The 21520-nt window shown below is 40.2% G+C and overlaps 1 long non-coding RNA gene across 1 annotated transcript in view; it reads left to right on the top strand.

The window, feature by feature from the left end:
* Window positions 1-4913, top strand: part of LOC106958702 (uncharacterized) — a 25665-nt gene extending 20752 nt beyond the window's left edge. Inside the window, exons 3-4 of the long non-coding RNA XR_001427201.1 lie at window positions 2043-2150; window positions 4653-4913. This is a non-coding gene — a long non-coding RNA (uncharacterized LOC106958702). The remainder of the gene's footprint in view (window positions 1-2042; window positions 2151-4652) is intronic.
* Window positions 4914-21520: the final 16607 nt, after the last annotated feature.

Below are 21520 nucleotides of genomic sequence, written 5' to 3'. Positions count from 1 at the left end.
CAATTAATCGTCCAGCAAAATTTGTTTTCGTGACAGGCTTACTCATGTATACTTTTCTTATTATTATTATTCTACCCATTTGTGCACATTTTGGCCAAAATCTCAAATTTTCAGTGAAAGCAAACTAACAAAGAACAGAAATAATTATAAACTTAGTTCAGGATGCGTGAAACGTGTATTCAATTTGTGGAAACATTCAAACTAAGCATTTTTAAAGGTTTTTATTTTTTTTTTAAAAGCCTTATCGACGCCTTAGGATTAAACAAACAAAAACACAGAACATTGACCACTCAAATCAAGACTAAAACATTCAGATTACAGTTTCTTTAAAATACAAGCTCTCTGTGAAACTTCTATTTAAGAAAATGTTTCGTTTTGTGAACCCAGCAACATTTAGTCATCCCACTCTTACTCAGAACTACGACAGGTCACAGAGATATGACAGCATCTTGTAAGGAAAGTAAGAAAGACTCAATAAATATATGACTAAGCGTTGACAAAGAGCCTATCTCACCCATCAACAATGAGGGTAGAGTCCATTAAGAGGACAACAGAGACGCACAAAAATTAAGGGCGAATTGAACCCGCCAAGTGAAACCTGAAGGGAAACCAGACGACTTATAGGAAACACATGCATACGCTGAGAGAGCAGGCCAACTCTGCACTGAAAAGTCCCAGGTGAGATCTGAACCAGCGAATCTCCAAACTGGAAGGCAACAAACCTATTACAGTCCACCCTAGAAATCTTATATTGATGACATGAATAAATGGAAACCAGAAAAGTCATCTCTTTACATTTGCTTACATAGTACACCTTGACCTAACAAATCTGTCAGCCTGCGACTCCGAGGCAGCACACGAAATGGACTGTTTTTAGGAAACTCTGATGCTGAGGCAGGCTGATGAATGACTGTGGACAAGCAGGTGGTCTGTCCATGTATACTGTATTTCCAAACAATACAAAATGGAATGATTTTAAAAAGCTTGTTGGGCAGCGGACCATGAGCTCCTTGAGATGTCCCTGAACTAGACAAAGGAGGTGCAAGTAGAACATTAACAGCCTGGATAGAGTCGTAGTCTTGTCCTTCAGTGATTTGCGGTTCAGCTGTTTCAACTTAGCCAAGTACCAATTTACATAAAAGCTTTTTGACTTGGTTGTATGTATGTGGGCCACAGCCAAAGTAGTGTAAAACAACATGGTAAAGAAATGGGGATTAAAACAGCAAAGTCACTGATATCTTGACAAGATCATGTGAGGAGACCTGGGGTGCATTCACACCAACCCTGTTTGGTCCGCTTTAATCAAACTCTTGTTCATTTGCCTAAAAAGTCCGGTACATTTGGGGAGGTGTGTGAACACACAATCGAACGCTGATGTGGAACAAAAACGCAAACTCTGGACTGCCTAAATCGCTAGGTCTCGGTTCGGCTGAAGTGAACTCTGGTGCGGTTCGAATGCTTATGTGAATGCCAAGCAGATCAGAGACTGCTCCAAAAGCAGGAAATGCACAAATACATTCAAAACAAACACAAGAGTTTAACGCCAACGGGAGAAATGGCTCATTGTCTTTTACCAACTACAAAAGAGAAATCCTACAAGCGCTAAAATCTGACGCTGCTTCGTTTTGTTTTACATCTTGTGAAGAAGGAAGTTGCGCTCATGTCTTCTTCTTCTGCTGTGTTTGATTCAGTGGTTCTTGGTGCAGAGCCACCAGAGACAAAGAGGTGAACAGGTTTTTCAATTAGCTTGGCTCATTTGACACATTGCAGTGTGAAAGCGAACTGTACCAGTTGAAAAAGTAACAAATGTTGCAATCTGGCTTCCAAGTCAAACTGAGTCCACCAGACTAGTAGGTGTGAAAACACCTTGAGTAAAGATTATAATTTGATGTAATTAGTAACTGTTCTTGAAAATTTTTTTTTTTTTTTTTTTTTTTTGTTTCTGCTTCTAGTAATAAAATGTATTTTTCCAAGTATCTGTGTCGCGGTGGGATTTTGTCCTTGTTTGTGTGAACATGCCTTTGCCTCTTTCCCGCTGTCAGGAACAATAGCATGCGGTGAAGTCCTGAGCAGCAGCCAAAGTCAGGAAGAACGCCATCCAGAGCCTCAGCAGGAGCTCGCTGCCTCATCATAGCCACAGCGGAAAGCAGGTGAGATATCTGGAATGCCGGAGGCTGCTTTTAAAAGGAAAGCATGCAAAAGAAAGAAAGAAGGAAAGTCAAGGATTACATGCATTGTCCTGAAAACAGGAATTTGAGGCTGCGACAGAATGAGGCGGCTTTGTGGTGGTGGTGGCGGGGGGGGGAGGCTTGTGGAAAAGCCACTGGCATTCGGTGATCACAAAATGTGGCTTTGTTGTTTTTGTTGTCTAAGATGTACTTAAAAATGCCTCTTACTGTGTTAGACAAAAAAAGTCTAAATGTACTTCAAGTCACAAGCTTATAACATTTTTTACAGATATGTTCTCTGGCACAATAAGTCTGGTCTTTAATGTTTGTTTTTATAGAAAACTGTCTAGAAACTCATAAGGAATTTGCTGGAAAAGGTCTTGATTTGACATTTTTGCAACATCGCCTAATTGTATATAAGAATCAACAAATATTAGGTTTAAAAAATGTCAGTCTTCCATATTTTAGTTTGTCTGATCTGTTATGACGAGAAATAAGTAAAAATGGACATTCAAAACTGAGAGTTTTGAAAGATTTCCATTGGATTTAATTCAGGTTTGATTTCACAATATTGATTTTAGCTGAAAAAAAAAATATTTTCTAGCCTTTCTGCCACGAGTGGTCATTAATTATGTAAATTAGAAAATCATTAATGATAGGTATTTTTCTCGAACCTACATAAAAGAACCACAGACGACGTATATGAGTTTTCTGACCAAGCTTTTGCAAAAGGAGAAGACTCAGCAAACTGCTCCTCCAAGCCGTTCACTGAGCGTTCTAAAGACCTTTGGTTACAGCTTGTCTTTTATTATCAAACAACAAGAGGGAGGATAGGGAAGAAAGACAGCAGAGACAAAATATTACTGCACACAGGCAGTTTCTAAGGTAGGGAGTATTCCGGTTGATAAGGAGGCACCTGTGGAAACATAATTTAAGGTCTGGGAAATACACATTTAACTTTCACATGAAGACAAACAAGCAGACGGGGCGTCCAGGTCAGTTTATACACACAGAAGGAAGAGAACACTTTAATAATCTATAGGCTGGATATTGATTAACTATTGATTAACATTAGACTGAATATGAACTAAAGTAATAACAAAATGATACCAAAAAATCTCTAACAATTAACATCTGACATGAGTTGCTGCTGAACAGAGTTTTGCTAATTTAACTCAAAGAAAGACGTTAGAAAAAAAGATTGCTATAAGCATTTAATGTTAGCAATTAGCATGGTTAACAACTGTCAAATACTGTTAAATACTACATGAGCTTGCCCTTGAGGACTGCAATTACTCAACTCTACATGAGGAGAGTCTGAATTTCCAGCAAATCTTCACCATCTACGTCTTAAGGAAAAATATCAACAGGTACACTTAAGAGGTCCTGCTGGTTAGGTAGCATATAAAAATAAACCTGAACACAAGTCTGGGCAAAAAGAAACAAAACAACAACAAATCAAACAACCAAAAAAAATTTTTTTTTTTTTTAAATGACAGTAGCATAAAGGCGAGAAGATCCAATAAATATTGATGCTGACAACTCTACTGTTGTCTCTGGATAAAGTGAGTAGCTAAAGGTTATTTGTATTTTAAAACACATCAAGTACAAATCCTGATAAGCATTTCGAAACAAAATCCAAATGCAGTGATTTAGATATAATTCAAATTTCACAGAAAAAATGGGGGCTTATTTTCTGAACTCAACCTTGAACGTCCTCCCAAATAAAGTTTCAGTTCTTCTTCTTCAGGGATCCATACATATATTGTTGCAGCTTATTTTATCTAATAAACCATCAAAGAGTTGCACAAAGTGAAATAAAATTGTTAATTAATAATAATTTGCCAATAAAATCTGAAAAGTGTGACATGCAAATGTATTCAGTAAATTGCTACTTTTGGCTAACTTCCTCCCCAGAGTTAGTCTACAGAACAATATACCAAAATGTGAACATCTCACAGTTTAATCCATCATCCAAGAGGTTAAGGAGTTGAGGAGTATGGCGCCTCACCAAGTGGCTACAGCTCAGGTTGGACAATCTGTTGGCTGTGCAACTGTTTGCTGTGAGTCCCAGAAATCTTTAAAACAAACCGTACGCAGTCTTGCTTAGTGTTTGGCACAATCATGATGCTAATTCTTTACAAATAAATTCTTGTAATCTAACAAAATGTAAAAAAAAAAAAAAAGCAAAGGGAGTGCGAATATTCGCTCCTTCTTTTTTTTTTTTTTTACTTGCCCCACATCTTATCTGATTCATCATTTTGAAGTCAGTCTCCCTTCACTGTTCACTCGTTTCACCATAGACTCTCACTGACACTGACAAACTGCCATATGTTGTTAATAAGCACGTGCACGCCAACCCGCAGCGTGCAGACTGCGCAGGCCCAGCCCATGACTCCCAACTTTGCTGATTTGACATAAACAGGTCAAAGAGGCTGCATGCAACAAGCCAGGGCACATTACCCAGCTCGTTTTCCCTTCCAGGCTTGCATTCGCACCCCAGATCTTCCAGTCACTCGCACGGAGGGAGGACACGGATGAACTGATGAACAGATCTTGTAAAGCCAGGCTGCAGTCAGCTGTGAAGAGTCATTTGTCTTCGCATGAAATAAAATGCACTTTCCAAAGTAGAGTTTTCCATTTCTTTTGTTTTGTTTTTTTGTTTCTTCTGCTAAGCTCCACTTCTCTCTATCGCCCTCCAAGCATGTCCCTGAAGTGCATCTTTTATTAAAACCACATGCAGGGGGGAGTGGGGGGATGGCCATTTATATCCTCCCTAATTCAAAGTCCCTGCAGCGAACACCTGGAAGAGTTTTATGATAGATGGATCAGGGTTTTACAGCCAACTTGAGTGTGGCTGGAGTTGTAGGGGGTGGAGGGTGGGGTGCATATGATTTGTGGCATAGTTTTTGGCACATTTTAAATGAAGGCCTAATTTAAATGTGTCTCTCTGCTGAAACACAGACTGGGCAGAAACACCATTTATTGACTTAAAAGAATTTCCCGTATCTTACTGAAAGGTTTGTTTTTCTTTTCAAGTGAACTAAGATATTGTCACTAGAAACTAGACCCAAAATACTTGGTAAGATATCGTGTTTTTGCAGTGTACAGGTACAACAACCTGCATTACCCTCAAACTTCCAGGCCCTCACAAGATCTGAGCTTGAATTAGAGCCACTTGACTGGACAGGGTAAACATTATCCTGAATCCTCAAGTTATCACAGTTCTGGTAGAGGACCCCTAAGTCTGGATTTTGGGGTGTTGGCCTTAAATGCATATGGTTTCTCTTTGTAGATGAGAGGCCTTGTTTTATTTTAGCAAGTTGTCTTTCCTTGTGTCCCATTTTCTTCCTGTTTTTCTTGATACACCTGTGCTTTTGGTCTTCTGCTGTCTGATGTTTATTAGTCTCACCTGTTTTGGATCCCAAAGTCACTGACCAACACCGTTCCACATCCATTCCTTTGTCCTAGGTGCCACGCTCTTGAGTTCTTGTGTTTTACCATTGATTTTTTCTGTAGGTTTCTCTTTATTATATGATAAAAGCCATCCATTCAGCATCCATCCTGCTTGTATTTGGGTCCCACACATCAACTCATAATTCATACTCAATATCGCTTCTGCATGGCTGTTTCTTCTTCTCTTCTGGGAAGCCTTCCCACCATGTTTGAGAGTGTGTCCAAATCCAGTTCTTCCAGAAGTGCATTTGGAAGGGCATACAGTACACTGATTTTGGACGAGAAGGCCTGGCTTGCAGTCTCTGCTCTAATTCATCACGAACCTTCTCTATCTACTTAGGGTCATTGCTCTGTGCACACCAGCCAAGTTCTTCCACACCAAACTCTCTCATCCTTATTGACTTTGCTTTAAGCACTGGGGCAAAGTCACGTTGGAACAGGGAGCGGCCATCCCCAAAGTACTACCAAGAAGTTAGCTTGGCCAACATGAAGAATTACAAGTTCGTTTCGCTGGAACTCCCCACACTAAACCCCTCTTCATTAAACTTCAACCTCCACGCAGTGCAGACAGGGAAGACCTTTTCTCCAGCAACTGCTAAATCCAGACTCATCTACTGGATTGCCAGACAGAGACATGATTGGTCACTCCAGAGAACCTCTCTCTAGAGATGTTCTAGGTAGACCATCGGTCTCAAACATCAGTCCTCAAGGGCTGGTGTACCATTCTTCCAGAAGTGCATTTGGAGAGACTTTAACATGCCTCTTAGCTCCAGCACGCCTGGCTCTAATATTAGCTCATTAGATTCACTAGAACCACATGCTAATGAGACAGTTTCACTGTTTAAATTAAGTTTGTAGGACAAGGGACACATCTATAAGTTGCAGGACTCAAGCACTCGAGAACTGCAGTTTGAGACCTCTCTAGAGTTGATTATCAATGTGATTTATACCACTACGTCTGATGCACTAGCTTGGCCTCTGTGCTCTGTTCTTGGGTTTTTTAGTGGTTCAGCAGTCTGTAGATATAGAGTCTTCAGAAAGCAGCATCTATTTGTGTTGCTATGTGATTGTACAATCTACCATTACGTTGCCTGGTGTTGGTTGTTCTCAGATCGACTCCACTTTGGTGTAATACCACAAATATTGGGAACAGGTGGCATTTTATATTGCTACCACTTTGAAATTCTCCGAGCTTCTGAGAGCAATCCATTCATTCACAGATGTTTGCAGAAGGCGCCTGCATGACCATGTGCCAGATTTTATACACCTAAGACTATGGAAGTGGTTGGAGCACCTGAATACAAAGATTTGAAGGGGTGACCCAATGCTTTATTGGCAATAATACGTAATCAAATATTCAACTCCAATGTGATCATTCCAATTCAGACCTTTTTAATACAATTATGCCAAATAGTTGGTTTATTGTGCCAGTCACTGAAAAGTTACACTTATCTAAGGAAGCCAATCTTAGTCACTGACTCTGTAGCAACAACAGAAAATAGAGAATCCTTTTAAAAGAAACTCCAGCCTCATCTGAATTTAGCTATTTATTATAAATGTATCTTTACCTATACAGGGTTTCCCCGAATATATTAAAAGCCTGACGGGCCACCAGGCTTAGCATTGCTTATTTAAGTTTTTTTTAATGTTTTCCTTTTTTTTAATGCCTTATAGTTGGTGTTCAGGTATTAATATTTCAATAACACATAATTACCAAGTGATATTTTCAAGTTTCCTGTCATTTAAACATTTTAAACTCAAAAACACGTCGGGTCACTGGATGAACGACTGCCCTAGCACCCAATCGCCGGGGTTAGCAAGTTTTCTTGCTAATCATTTACTAACAGGTGTGTTATTTAATACCTAAATCTGGACTTTCACAGTTTGTTAAAAATGAGATCTAAACGTAAAGTTGTCAAAATATAAGACAAGCAATCGCAGCAAAAAATATTAAATCTTAATAAGTCCTCATAATTCAAGAGTGTGTCTATGGGAATTTTTGAATTTCAGGTGTCAGAAGTGGGAATAAATCACCCACAATTAAACACACATTGACAGGTTTCACAGAGTTTACATTTCTGGAGCAGAGCTGGATTTGCATTTCAAACATTATACGCCTCATCTGTCAAATTAAACCTATGCATTCATTTGCAAAGCAGAACAGGGCGAATTGAATCCAGTCTGATTTATTGATTTATCAGCATCTCATTTCCACATCAGAGCTTGGCAGAAGAGCCGTGTCAGCACACCACCAGCTGTGGTTCAGCGTTTCTGGCCCTGCGTCTCCTTTCCACTGTGGGGAATCTCATTTGCTGTCTGTAATTGATTGCTCATAATCGCCGCCATTGGTCTCATCTCATTTGCTGACCACGTATCCAGGACTAATGATATGCCATCTGTTCACTTATGAGTGTGGCAGTACCAGCTGGAACACCACTGGTCATCCAGAACAGAGATCCCCTTTCTCCTCAGGCCATTCATGTGTTCACTGCAGAAAGCTCGGGGGTTGAAGAGAAGAAGACAAAGGCAGGTGGTTCACACAGATTTGCTCATCTGTGGACACGGGAGGAAGTATTCTTTTCGTAATATACAGGATTTCCATGTATCTTTTTTGAGACTTGTAAGCTTCTAAAACCCGGGCAGAACTGTGCCGAGAGCCGTGGTGCAGACATGATAATGGCTGTGCTGTGCTGCGCCCGATGGCCTGTAGTTTTACAGCTAGACAAGAAGCCCTTTTACTGTGTGGTAACTCAGCACCAACAGATGTGTTTACACAGCTTTTATTACCTGTCATTAACGAGCTGTCAGCATGTGCGTGTGGAAACAATTGAAGGTTTACCTCAGAGACGTGTGGGCCAAGGGATGCAGCTTTTAAAAGGTCTGGATGTGCAGATAAGATCTGAACAAAAGGGGAATCGCTGAACTATGCCTTCAAGGGTAGAATGTCACACAGGCTCCAAATTCAGCTTTTTTTTTTTTGGCCATCTACTCCATAAAAAGTGATTAGGAAGTTCTGAAATGTTGAATAGCGTGTTGATGCACATTGGAGAATAGTTTTTTTTTTTTTTTTCTCAACCAATACAGATGATTGGTCCTACACCAATTCAGACCTCGAAAGACCTCCAACAGTTGCTCTCTCAATATATTTTTATTCGTCATAACTCCGTAAGCATTTTGTGGTTTCTGAATCCATCTTTATATGTGTAGGACAAATATGACTGCTGTAGTTCTGTAGTAAGAAAGGAGCAGAGAAACTGATAGATATCAGTGAATATGATGGGATATTGTGGTAAAATGGAGACATTGATCAGTCATTACGAAGGGGGATAAAAATAGAAAAGGTGTCACACTTACGCAACTTGGTTGAATAAGCATGCACACACTTAGAACGATGCTTTGTTGAAGCATGTTTTGATTGAATTACAACTTTCAGTCTATTTGAGTTCACCGCTGTCAAGTAATTACGATGAATCCAATTAATCTAAAATAAAGTTCAAAGGTCAGGAGAAAGGTGAACTTTTCTCCAGAAATGATGAAAAAAACAAAGTGATGGAAGCTAAAACAAAGTGCTAACAGACACACTAAATCTACTTCCAGAAGATCCAGTGGGGTCTTTGAGGGCATCTGCATGTAGCCCACCTTTCTGTCGCCGTGTTGGGTACTGAAGGGTAACACATTGAAGGACGATTAAAAAAAAATTATTTAAATAAACCAATGTGGACGAATCAGGGATGCGGCAGCGCCCAGATCAAGACGTGCAACAATCAGTTTGCCAGCCAGTCACAGAGCACCCCTTCCCCGCTCAGCTCCTCCAGACTAGCGGCAGCAGTAATTGACAAACGCATAGTGGAACTGCGAGAAGATGTTCCACAGAGCTCATCATACAAATTACTTTTCAGTCCAGCGCTCCTAATAACAATCATAAACGGTGTAACAGAGAAGAATCCGTATCATGACACACCGCTGGAGTAGCAGCTTCTTAAAGAGACAAGTCAAAGTCAGACTTCTTTTAAGATATGTTTGCTGTATTTAGCATTTTAATAAAAACTGAAGGTAATGTAGCTACTTGATTGTGTTGTATAATGGCTCTAGAAAATACATTTTGCTGCCTCTTTAAGGAAATAGAGTGAGGAGACGTCTGCTTGTTTACCGGTGAGAATGATATACGTTTCAGGGACAACAAGAAACCCAAAACTTACATTGTAACAACTTCCATAATTCCAAAAATGTTAGTTTTAAGCAAAAGCAACACTGCACATCATCGACAATCCCACCATGCCCACAGTGAAACATGGTGATGGCAACATCATGCTTTGCGGTTTCCTTTTCTTTAGACATATCTACAGGTTTATAAAGACAAAATATGACCTTGATGCTATCGTTGGGTCTAAAAAAATAAAAATAAAAATCTGGTGCAGTAAATACGTTTTCTAACTCTTTTTCTCTTAGTTTGGGAAAAAAAATAAGAAAAAAATGATTGTAGAGGGCATGCAAAGGACTAAAAGTGTCGGTTTATTTCCTACCTGTCCAGAGTTTGTTGCCGTTTCTGCTTGGCTGCAGTCTAAAAGCTTTGGAGAGGTCCACAGCTGCAGGCTGTAGTGTACCGTACAGACCACTGCAATTATAGCCCAGCATGTTGGCCAAGCCAACAACTACAGTGGACACTTGGAGTGTGTGTGTGTGTGTGTGTAGGGGGGGGGTTAGCATTGGGTAGTGTGTGTGTGTGTGCGTGTCTGTACTGTTACACTATGTTTAGTTATGGACAGCTGCCAGGGGAAGGAGAGAACAGTAAGGAAGGGGCCTGTTTGCTCTGGCCCTGCACCAAAAGGCTCCTCTGTTTTCCTCAGCTGGTGATAATAGATGGAGGGGACACACACACACACACAGAAAGACAGGGAAAAAAACAGTGAGGCTAGCAAAAAGTAATAAGAGGAAAGAAATATTTAGTGTTGAAATAAAAAGAAGGAATCAATCATCATAAGAGAAGAAGAAGGGGACAATTCAGCGGTGGAACGAGGAGAAGTTGGCAGTACAGTGGAGAGAAATGGCATAACTTTTAATCTAGAGTATCTTGCAGAAGTATTCACACCTGTAAAACTTTTTCACATTTTGGCGTGTTACCACAAACGTACGACTTGGGAATCTTGTGACTCGGTGTCAACACTAACTTTCCTCCTGCCACTCTTCCATAAAAGCCACATTCGTAAAGTGCAAAAGTTATAGTTGTCCTGTGGTCACTTTGTCTTTGTCCATCACATAAAAATCACTGCCGTTTATGTTTGTAACAGGACAATGTCAGAAAATGTTCTGGGTGCATGAAAACCTTCACAAGCCCCTGTTCTGTCAATAAGATGAGTCGGTTTTAGTTTTCAAAAGTCATGAATTTTAAGCAGAGCACTGTATATATAATTTTAAAAGATCAATGTCTTTTCAACAGGCAATGGTACAAAAGTAAAATGAAATACAGCTCAAGTATATGAGGACCATCAACTTAAACCCAAAGGCTTTGAGAGCTTTAAGTTTTTAATCTAGCATGGCTGCCTCTTTCTTCGTAGGTGTTCGCTACTGTGACAAAGAATTTATTTAGGCTTATTTCAGGTCCTCCTGCTAAGCCACCTGCATGCATAGTACGGAAACATGTTGCTGCTTCAATCCATAAAATGCAAAGAAATAATTGACAGCCATCCAACTTGTTTTTACCTAAGAAGGTTTCAATGAGATGTGGAAAAGTATAGAATTTGTAGTTTCCAGGACTGGATAAGTTCAGAAAACGATGTGTTTTTTGTAATTTCTAGACTTTCTTCTCTATCCCATTGCCTGAAAGCATTATATCCATCCATCCATCCATCCATTCATCCATCCTGGTGCTCCAATCATTCGTACGTGTTTGAAGCAGTACCCAATGTATGGCTAGTGTTCAGCAGAACCTATCCGTAAACATGGCATACGTGTGTTTGCTAACTGTACGGTAAAATGTACCTAAATGTAATCAGTAATGATGCATTTCCCTGCTGACTCTGATCTAATGTACACAAGCCAATGATTGTAGCTCCAACAGCAGGACGCCTCCGTCTGCTCTTAGTAGGTAATGCAAACTGAGGTTAGCAGTTTCAGTGGATTATTGTTTTGCACAAATTTCAATGAATAAACAAAGGGTTTAGGTAATAGGCTGTAAATGACCTCTGTAAATTGTTTTCTTCCTGGTCCATTAACAGGCTCGGTTGATTTCTATCAGTGTAATCGTTCCACACTCCATCTCATCTGACCTCTTTCTTCTTTTTGGCGTTCTAGTTGCCTTAAGTACTATTCTTAGTTGGGGCTCTTTGAAGTAGGCAAGTAACCACAACACTCTGAGACAGAAATCCTGCCAAATAGCCTTTAGGAAGCCTAATTGCTGAATATTGCAGACACGCGACACATAAGTATACAGCCTTGCATTTCTGTAACAGGAGCTGAGTTTAACATTTGTTTATGCCCCTGAGAGAGTTTGCCTTATCCTGCTAGAATGTGTTCGTTATTATTCATTAACTTTTGGAAACTGATGCGTTTGTTTGATCATTTGAGAGACTTCCGTCCTTTTTCCACGCAGTTTTATCTCACTGGCTCCAGACTTCTTTTTCTTTCATTTAAACTAATTAGTCCCCTTTTATAAAACGCCTTCAAGCAAGGCCTGAGATGCAATCTTTCTGCTTCAGTGTCACGTTAGAAATGAACAAACAGAGTTTGAAGTCGATCCGACAGAAGCTGCGTTTCCGTTTAAACCTATAATTTTGCAATTTGGCATTTTGAAAATAAATTTGCCTCATGGAAACAAGCCAATTTTGAAAAAACTGGTTTTTCAATAGGAAGTTTTTGTCGCAAGGATGAGGTGATTTTTATTTTTTTTTTTTTTTTTTTGTGGCTGTTTTGAAATTGGTTTGGTTCAAAAAACTGAAATGGAAATACTTTTTCACATCATACAAGTCACATGATCAAAAGCCAGATGTTGCCACCTTGAAGAAGACGACAGGAAGTATTTGGAGGATGATGGCATGGCATGATTTTTAATTACTTATTGGCAGAACAAATTCATTAATGTGTGATTTTTAATTATGTTTCTTATTTAATGGAAACACCAGCAATTACAAAATTGTGTTTTTTCGACAGCGGAATATCGACAATGTTTTTCGCACATTTGTAACATTGTTAGCATATAGGAAGTGTTACTAAGTGTTCCTGAAGAGAAGGACACACACCTCCAAATCGCACCAAGTTTTTGAGACCAATGGAAGTCATTTGTATCTTATGTAGTAGGTAGAGGTGAAGTGTGGATTGGCTACTCTGACAAAAACAACAATCGAAGGTCAACAGACTACTTTGTTTCACCTCTGTTTTGATCGTGAAGGCCACAAATCCAGCTGGTCCTGCTGATGGCATGTGGTTCTCGTCTCTGTTTGACTTCATCTAGAAAGAGGTGGGCGTTCCAATGAGGGACCTGCACGATGCTCAGCCGAGCGCAGTCAGACTTGTTTTGACTCTGCAAAGCGACTACACAGGAGCCTGCTGACCTTTTCATCTGTCGAAACAGAAACAGGAGGCAGTGAAGCAGCCACCTTAGCTAATTGGGTCCCACATCTGACACAGGCTTCCTCAGTGATGTATACGCCAGCAGTGTCCAAGACTGTGGGCAGATCAAAGAGCCTAATTGATGGGATTTTTTCCCGCCCCTCCGCTCTCCCTCTCCCCACCTCCAAGTATTGATTGCGAGGCGCATTACTCCGCTAGGGTAAGAGATAAAAGGGCCACGGCAGAATTTTAAGGATAATGGTTTGATAATGCCGGCCTTTCAGTGTCTGAAACCGAACCACAGCTTCAATGTCAAGAGCGGATGGGAGTGAGGGCAGATTAAAGGGACCGGTTCCTGGGGCTCAGTGTTTGTTGTTGTTCAGCTCAAAGTTTTCTGTTGACGATAAGAGCCCCCTCTGATCATCAGACCTTCTTTGAGAACTATTCACACAGCAGCTCATTATGCCCATCTGATAAAAAAAGGGTGAAAAAAAAGGCTGATTTGTGTTTTTATAACAAAGGATAAATACACTATCTGAATCCCAGTGGGTTTGTTTGCTTAGTTCGCTTGTCTACTTCTACTGGCTGAGCCACAAGTGTCTCTTAAGGCTGATAGGGTTTCTTGGGAGGGTTTAAAATCCCAACACTCTCGGCCTTTTGTTGGAGGACCCCGAAGAAAGGACAGCAAATCCTCTTGGATGGAGCAACGGCAAAGACGGGAATTGTTGTTGAGACTTAGGAGGCTGTCAGCTCATCATGAAAGAAACCTTCTGATTCACTGAGAAAGGGTGTTAGTCTTTCTGCTCCCCCGCTAATTCAGGGTGAGGCCTTCAAGGCCCAAAGAGAAGAGCAGCTAATGTAGAGCTGCTGCACCTTCAAGCTTTGTTTCATGAGGACTTTTCAGTTGGTTTTAGTCGTTATTATCCATCTATTATTTTAAACTTGCAGGCTCACAGGGAAGCTGGTGCTTATTTTCAGCGGTCATCCGGCAGAAACATCTTTGACAAGTCTCCATTTCATCTCTAATTATTAAAGATAATCAATTTTTCTTATTTCCTGTCTTCAATTCTGACCTCTTGTCAGTCTTCCTAAAGGGGCAGTGTTATGTAAAATTGACTTTTTTGAGCTTTACATCATGTTCTAATGTTATTTGAAAACATACTTGAGGTCATACTGAGGTCATTATCCAAGCCAGTTCTCAGTGAAACGTCGGTAGAAACGTTGTCAAACGGTTAATAGAGGAGCCATGTTGTGATTACTTCCTGGAGGCAGAGTTTCAAAAAGAGCAGGAGCTTCTTAAAGAGACAGAGACCCAATTTCAAGGTGATGAATTACCAAGTCAAATTTCTTTTAAGTCATATATATTATATATGTTGCATTTTAATAACAACTGAAAGTACCAGCTACTTGACTGTGCTATAAAATGAAAAAAATGTGCCTGAAAAATACACAATACTGCCCCTTTTAATAATAAATAGGTCTACAGTGAGTGAGAAAGTCAAAACAAGGATGGTAAGCCTTTCATTCCCTGTTTTATTCAAATATAATATTAAAAATATTCCACTTTGCGTGTGTACAGCATTTACTTTGTTCAAATGTTTTATCATTTTCTCATCTTACACCACAAACTTTTAACCAACTCTGCTGGAATTCGAAGGTGTAGTAGACCGACACAAAGTGTAAGATGTCAGTGAACATTAACTGTCTGGCCTTTGACTAGACCATTCTAACACTCTCTGATCTGATGCATTGCTGTCGATAGGATCAGTGTTCTCCAACAGGGTGCTTCGTCTCAAAGCTGGAAGAGATCGTCTTTTAGGGTCTCCGTGTATTCAGCTCTGTTGATCTTTGACCGCCTTTCGTGTCCTGAGTGAAGAACAGAGTCCACACAGCATGATGCAGTCAACACTGTGTTTCACAGTTGGGATGGTTTTGCATGGTGATTTGTTGAGTTACAACCTAACATTGTCCATTTGTTTATGATGAGAATACAGAGGCTGTGAGTTGAAACGAGACATAACTTAGTTATTTTAATTTATTTTTTGGTTTGTCACATTTTTATGGGATTGTCCCTCTGCTTCTAACACTGCAGCTCACCTGAGTTCAGTGTAGTGGGAAAAGTGGGAAAGGCGTATAATCAAAGCGGTTCTGTGATCTGGTTTAATCTGGCTTCCATTACTGTGTTTGGTGCCAGAACCGTGTCCACTCCAGACTAATTATATACTTTAAAAGAGCTTTAATTTGGTGATCCGGTGTTGTGGAGGAGCCCGGTGAACACTTTTTGGTTTGGGTGACTGTTCAAGCTGTGTGTGAAAGCAGTCACTTTCTTTCTCTGTGTGGTCATGAGCCACACAAGTTGTGATCACTGTGCATGTGCGTGTGTGTGTGTGTGTGTGTGTGCGCGCGCGCGTTTGTTTGTAATACCTTGTGGGGACGATTTTCCTGACATATACTACGTTGTGGAGACCAATTGCTCCTTGTGGGGACCGGAGCCTGGTCCCCACAAGGGGAAACCCTGTTTTTGGGTCAGGGGTCAGAGTTAGGGCTAAGGTATGAATTGAGTTTTGGTTAAGGTTAGGGTTAGGTATGTGATGGTTAGGGTTAAGAAAAGGGTAAAGGTAAGGTTTAGGCTGTAGAAATGAATGGAAGTCAATGGAAAGTCCCCACAAAGATAGCAACACAAATGTGTGTGTGTGTGGAGGGGGGGGGTGCTTTCCATTTGTGTCTGCTTGTTGTGTGTTCCCCTCTTGGTAATGGGGCTTTGTAACCATTTGTAATGTGACGACAGTCAGTTGTTGTGGTTTGCTAACTTTGAGTTGGTCAAATTATAAACTCGTCACGTTCAGATCAAATCCCAACCAGAAATTTAGTTTGGACTGATGATGGGATAACGTTAAAGTACATTAAAAATTAGAAGATTCATATTAACTTTTACTAGATTGTATTTTTATACGTTAGACTTAAACAAGAGGTCATTTCCTGTAAGGCTGATATCCTAACAGTAAGGCTGTTGTTGACAAACTACTTCCTCACCTGGAAAAAAAAAAAGTTTTGACAATATATTTGATCATCTGGTTAAAGTACTTTAGCTCTGATAATTCTCAAACATTTTTTGTGGGACTTCAGACGGTCTGTTTGGCCTATTTGAACTAGACCTGCTTTCTGTATATAAAGTTCCTCAAAGTGACACTTTTCTGTCATTTGTGGCTAAATAAACAATGTAAACTACATAATTAAATTAAAACTAAAGAATTATTTTTATTCTACCTCAGTATTCATATTTCTTAAATATTTTTGTTTTGTTTGTTTTATTACAGTATTAACATATTTTATTGGTATGTTACCTTCAAAATGTAACACATAGTCGTAATTGTGAAGTTGGCAGAAAAAGTGGCATACATTTGTTCTTGTTTTTTTAGGGCATTTGGATCTGATATCCATGAATAAAAACAGGACAAAATACTCTAAACATACAGCTGAAGGTAGAGAGAAATTGTTCTGATCAAAGTATGTGTAAGGGATGGCCTAGTCAAAGTTAAGAGGCCAAAATCCTGTAGAGACTCAATGGCAAAATTAGAAAAAATGTTCAAATTTCCATCCAGCCTGACTGAGCTTGAGTTATTTTTCAAAGAATGGATGAAAAATCGGTGTCGATATGTGAAAAGCAGATTAAGACTCACCCTGTCAGACATACAGCTGTAACTGCAGTGACATGTGGCTCTGCGAAACAGACTTTTCAGATCCTAATATGTAATAAACTTCAAAGTATTAGAATATTTTTATCTTCCCTTTTCAATTAAACACCGCTTTGTGTTGGTCTATCAGAAAAATTCCAAATAAGTTACAATTAAACTTATGATAGTAACGCTGAATACTTTTACTGGCAACTTTAAGTACAAAATAGTAATAGTAATAGTAAAGCGTACATATCCTCTAAGTGTAACAAAAGTCTTGTTTCAGGGCAATTTAACATTTGTTAAAAACTACAAAATGCACCTTTAATGATGTGTGTGCAGCTTGCTACAGAAATCACATATAGAGAGCCCAAAAACTGTCAAATGTACCTACAATTTTCATTTTCTTTGAAGCTCAAGTTGAAATTTTCTTATATTTCGTTGTTTGTGTGGCCCAGTTTGGATGTTGAAAGCTTAAGCAAAAGTGAAACTCAGCAGCAGCTTTTCAGCAGGTGGGGAAAGACCCTCATGATCATATTTAACACATTTCCACTTGCAGCAGAAGTTAAACCAAAAGAAATGCCAGCGGATGTAATTGTGGTATTGAACAGTAACAGAGGTAAGGAATTACTTCAGGAAAGTCAAGTAAGATCAGCACAGCGATGGAAAGAATCTCTATTAGATCATACAGACACATTTTTTCCTCATGAGCCCAGCTTTTATTTCTCCCATCCATCACATGGGGGCATACTTCGACCGACTGACGCTTCCTTTTCACCCGCCGCGGCGCACACAGACACACACTTTGCCGCTCACACCAGACTTTGACATCCACTGTCACGCAAGGGCGACACCCCGTCTTTTTTAAATGTACACAATCGCCATTCACTCGGCAAAAAACCCACACACACCGCGTCCCCGTCTGGATGGGCGCGCTTTATCAACACACACACGCACTCTATCGCCTGCACACAAACGAGCACTTGAGCGAGCCGCCCCCGCCCCCCTCTCCTTGGCTTATTGGCTCTCCGTTTGGCTAGTGCCACTTTGTGCGAAGGTTTTGTTGCTGGCTTCATGGGGAGCTGCCGGGGCCTGGATGCGTTTTGTGAAGGCCACAGGATGGAGGCCCGAGTAGAGTCCTGGTGTCAAAGGCATTAAAGAGTTTTATCTGGAACGGGTACACAATATTTACAAAAATTATATTCTAATTTACTGCATTTGAAGGGGTCATTTTTCAGACTGGGATCAAAAAACTTGGACAACCTTTAAAAACTGAACACAGAGTCAAAGATGGAGTCAAAAGTGGTCAGGATTAAATACAGGTAAACACTTCCACTGCTATTAATAGTCAAATTCAATAAAGTAGAATATTATAGCTCACAAGAAAAACACATTACAGTTATTGTATATATAATTCTCCACAGAGAAGTTTTTAACTCTTTTATTTGTGTTAACAAAAGCTTTAAGAAATGCTGTAAGCTATCACTTAGCTTGTAGCTGAAACATTAGCCTTCAGTATTTTTATTGTAAGCTAGAAGAAGCTAAGCTAATGTCAACCAGTACCTCTACACTTACAAAATCAAACAAAATACGGTGTCAATTTAAAGTTCTAGTTTTGTGCTGGTTTGTGCAGCATTTGTACCACTATCATTTTAAAGATTTAAAAAAAATAAAGTTTCCAGAGGTCATCAAAGGTCAACCTGACCCCAACATTAACGAAATCAAACACAGTTTGTATACTTTTGTTTTTTGTTCTAGTTTGTGGAGCTGAAATGTTTGCTGCACAGTTGATTGACTCAAACTTTGTTTGACTTTTAGTGAACGTAAGAGGAAGGCTGGTTGACCTTTAATGACCTCTGGAAACATTTATTACTATATTTCAAATGATAGTGGCACAAAGGAACATTTTTGCTGCACAAACCAGCAAAAACATTTAGGTTCTGTTTATGTTATGGTGCTTGCTCAGTGTGAAAATTGTGGTGGTTGCCATCATTTCAGACTTCTCTTTGTAAGTTTGGGAATGCAGAGGGCAACTCTTGCTTGCAGTAAATTATCCGTCACATCGATTTATGTTTGTATTTCCGAATATCATTAGCCACGTTGCACACTTGCAGTCGGCGGTGCTTTAATTGCCCTGGGTGACACTTCAAGCGTAATCTTTCTGGGATGAGAGCAGGAATCACAGATCTCTCTGAGGTCGGAGGCGGGTTTGGTGAGGGGGCGGATTTAGTTTTTTTTTTTCTTTGGGGACGGACAGGAATGGGAGGCGTCCGTGGTATCTGGGAGCAGATGGCCTTCCTCTCCCTGCGTCTCCTTTTCGGTGACGTCCGCTGGGAATTGGAGAGGCCTTTAAGCATTCCTTTAGAGGCCAAAGACAGATAAGTGAGTTACGCGTTTTGCCACCATCTGGACTCAGACAGCGGCTGGCCTGCAGCTGACAAGTGCGTGCATGCACGGGCGTAGCATGGTAGTAAAAAGGGAGGGGTCGGAGCCGTTCCTGGAGAGAGAGCTCTCACCTCCTCCACCTCCTCCTAAGTCGGTATTGTTAACCAGGGATGCTAACTTTTGGGAATGCCTTTTTTTGTTCCCCGTCATTGTGGACACGTTTCAGCCCATCCTCGTGCAGCTGACGGCGCCTTCATGGGACACAGCATCTGTTGTTGTTGAGCAGGAGGGAAAGAGCAGGAGAAGATGGCAGGACACCTCGTTAGGTCTGCCAGTTTCTCCCGTTCCCATCGTTCAGGCCTTTGTGCGCATTGTTGCCCGCGGTGTCGCTCTGCCAGGTCTGCTCTGTGCTTGACCTACAGCGTGTCTGCGTGTGGTGGTCTGACTCTTGATTCTTCACTTAAGCACAAAAACAACATTGTTCAAATGCAATTGTGTGTGCAGATGGAAGATTCATTAACCGTGTTAATGGATTTGTTTTATTAGTATTATTATTGTTATTATTGTTAGTCCAACAGCTACATTTTTGATTGCACTTCTGGCAAGTTGCACCACATTTAGCCCTGCCAATAATAAAATAATGTTGTGAATGTTTTTGTGTTCACAGTTAAAGCTGCAGTATGTAACTTTTACAAAAATGCGTTTTCTTACGTTTTTATTAAAACTGTCACCATGTCATGACAGTATGAGACTGATGATAATCTGTGAAAAAAATTGAGGTCCTCCATTTCCTCCTGACCTACTACTGTCATCTGCATAAATGCAGCTGGTCAAAAACAACCAATCAGTGCCGAGAAGAGAGTCTTAGCGCTGTCAATCAATCAATGTGTATGCAATGCTAAATGTGCTAATGGTAGACAAACAACTTACTAGTCCAGGAAAATTGTTTCTCCGTCGCCATTGATGGCTATGCTAACTAGCCTGAGCATTTATGACAGCCTCTGCTGACAGGGAGAAGCTGTAGTTTAGCAGAAAGCAAGGGGACAAGAGTGATTGACAGCGCTAAGACCCTCCTCCTTGCTCTGATTGGATGTTTCTGGCAGAGTGCCATATTTAAGATGACAGGAGGTCTGCAGGGAGAAGGCAGACTAACTAGAATTTTTTTCCACAGATTATCTTTCTCATACCATACTGTCACAACATAAAGGTAGTTTTACAGAATATTTAAAAAAAAACATTTTCTTTTAAAAGTCACATACTGCTGCTTTAATGCCTGTTAGTTTTATCAGAAGGGTTAAACTTCCAGCAAAGTACTGCTAGAAGGATGTGGATGGATATCTAAAAGAGTTGATCCAATTCATTCAATTTATGCAACTCAGCTCAAAGGATAAACTTCTGAATGTGAGGAAAACAATAATAGTAAAAATAGAGTGCTAAAAGAGAGCTTTAGCTAGAAATAATATTGTAGCTAACTAAAAACAGAAAAATGTAGTTTCAAGTAGATTATGTTTTCTAGAGTATTTTAACATCTGAATTCAATTCATGTTTTCACTTTAAGTTTGTAAAAACAAACTTTAAGTTCTTTTCACAAAAGTAACTTTTTTTTTCATTTTGCCTGGCGAAATAACACTTTCCAAACTAAACTTAAATAAGACAATTAATAATTATGTAACTTTTCATCTCAGAGAATCAAATCTTCTGTGTCTCTTCAAAAGTCTCTTTTTATGTAATCTCAACTGCAATGCTAGCAGTCTTGAAAACGAACCCTCTGACTCGTATTAGTCACATCTGACAGAGAATAGTAATGTCTCTATTTCTTCACCGTTCTCATCCAACAACTCCTCTACTCCGATATCCTTCCATAAACTTTTACAAGCGTGTTTTGAGTGTGCACGCACACGTGCGAATGCTTCTGCAGGAATTAGCGCCAGTACGTGCCTGAGCGGGCTTTTCCCTGCTGTGTAATTGCCCTCTGTGAATCGGCCCACTGGCACTGCCCCGCGTGAAAAAAATGAAAGATGTTGCTAATCCGCCGGGTCAAGCAGCCAACAGTGAGCGAATTTAACCCCCCGGACCGCAGCCACAAATTAGGAAGAGCTGACGAGACCCTGAGGCATTCTGGGTAATGTTGTAGACTGCCAGCAGGTTTTCAAAAGAGAAGCCACAGAAAGGTGAAGATTAATAGTTGCCTGATGACCTTGGAGTACGGTTATAAATCTATATTGCCATCACGTCCCGTCATGAAAGATCTGATGTTGTAAAGTCCAGGACCCCATCACCGACCCGCACAGC

This window comes from Poecilia latipinna, unplaced genomic scaffold, assembly GCF_001443285.1.
Source record: "Poecilia latipinna isolate Pla-1442-1.1 unplaced genomic scaffold, P_latipinna-1.0 Scaffold1008, whole genome shotgun sequence".
Classification (NCBI taxonomy): Eukaryota; Metazoa; Chordata; class Actinopteri; order Cyprinodontiformes; family Poeciliidae; genus Poecilia; species Poecilia latipinna.
This window is presented reverse-complemented; position numbering and strand designations above follow the sequence as displayed.